Source organism: Pteropus alecto, unplaced genomic scaffold (assembly GCF_000325575.1).
Source record: "Pteropus alecto unplaced genomic scaffold, ASM32557v1 scaffold119, whole genome shotgun sequence".
Lineage (NCBI taxonomy): Eukaryota > Metazoa > Chordata > Mammalia > Chiroptera > Pteropodidae > Pteropus > Pteropus alecto.
The window spans coordinates 2,608,279-2,608,873 of record NW_006442487.1 but is presented as its reverse complement, the minus strand read 5'-3'; the positions used below and the strand labels follow the sequence as shown (position 1 = coordinate 2,608,873).

The following is a 595-nucleotide window of genomic DNA, read 5'->3' as shown; positions in this document are numbered from 1 at the left end:
AAACATTCTCAGTTTATCAATATAATAACCATTTGAGAACTCTTGCTTTTCTAGTTTATTTCGTTCCTTAAAGAAACCATTGGTTGCTGTTTTCTTTACAAATCAGTTTACCCTTATATAGTGTGTTGTTTTTAAAGAAATAACATAGTTTACTACTCTTTGCATCCCTTCTAACATACACACACACTCACACACAAACACACACATACACACTCATTTCTCACATAGTTCCTGATTTTTTTTAATGCCTACAGCACCTGGTATTCCTAGGTGGCCTCCCATTCAAGTACTAACCAGGCCCGACCCTGCTTAGCTTCCAAGATCAGCTGAGATTGGGCACATTCAAGGTGGCATGGCTGTAGACTCTTGAAAATATTAGGTGCTTAATATTGTACTCAGACAAAATCCAAAGACTTTATAATGGCCTAAAAAGGACCTGTATAAATCTGGTCCCTTCCTGTCTCTCCATCCTTTTCTATTATGCTCTTTTTGCTCACTATATTCCAGATATAATCATATTTTGCATTGCTTATATATTCTATTAAATATCTATTAAGTGAATAACTCACTCATTGATTTAATAGATATTTATTGA

At 34.5% G+C, this 595-nt stretch overlaps 1 pseudogene; it reads right to left on the bottom strand.

Annotated features, from left to right (window-relative positions):
• Positions 1–245: 245 nt before the first annotated feature.
• LOC112470884 lies at positions 246–364 on the bottom strand (annotated as a pseudogene).
• Between the last annotated feature and the right edge of the window lie 231 nt (positions 365–595).